We start from the raw sequence: 923 nt of genomic DNA on the forward strand, positions 1-923 counted from the left end.
GTCTGTCTGTCTGATTGATTGATTGACAGACATTCAGATTTTGAAGAATGGGTACATTTCAAACGAAGGCACAAGTCTGTCTGTCTGTCTGTCTGTCTGTCTGTCTGTCTGTCTGTCTGTCTGCCTGCCTGCCTGTCTGTCTGTCTGTCTGTCTGTCTGTCTGTCTGTCTGTCTGTCTGTCCACCTGTCTGTCCGCCTGCCTGCCTGCCTGATATAGACTGTACAAATGATACTATGGCACCACCCAGTGGACAAATTGAAATAGTCTACTCTACTGCGATAATGGTCTCAAAATTAAAGAAAGGTCTTGTGTATTACCCTGCATCGTTTTGGGTAAGTATAGCCTACGTTTGAGTGTGACATCAACTTTGAAAGGCAAAAATTTCACCTCAGATTTTTCTCAAATCATCCTATGTGTGTTCCAAATAAGTGATTTCACTTGTTGTCATCCTCGGCCTCTAAACATTTTACCCATCTTGCCATGATTTAATTGATTGATTTAATTGGGGGAAGCAACTCAAGGCCTGTATTCATTACTGTAGGATGTGTGAGCAAAAACAGCTCACAATTAAAGACAAGTTGCTGTCTTTAATTTCTGTAGTGTTCTAACGTGTTCCCTAGTATTGTTTATCGTTATGGACCTTGCAGTCTGAAATATTGATTGATTGATTTATATTGCAGTATTGATATTTTTACCACTGGTGAACAGCCTATCAGACAACAACAAGCTTACCCACAGAGCCTTTCATTGGACAGTGCACTAAGCTGTCCTCGATTACGCACCGAATAATTGATAGACTTCAGTAATTGACTGACAAGACAACTGAAATTACTATCGTCAAATGACTTAATCACTCCAGCAGTGATATGGTTTCAAGTGTAAATAACTATAGATCATGAATTAGCAATTGAGTTTACACAGC

Source organism: Protomyctophum bolini (assembly GCF_963924005.1).
Source record: "Protomyctophum bolini genome assembly, chromosome: 7".
Taxonomy (NCBI): Eukaryota; Metazoa; Chordata; class Actinopteri; order Myctophiformes; family Myctophidae; genus Protomyctophum; species Protomyctophum bolini.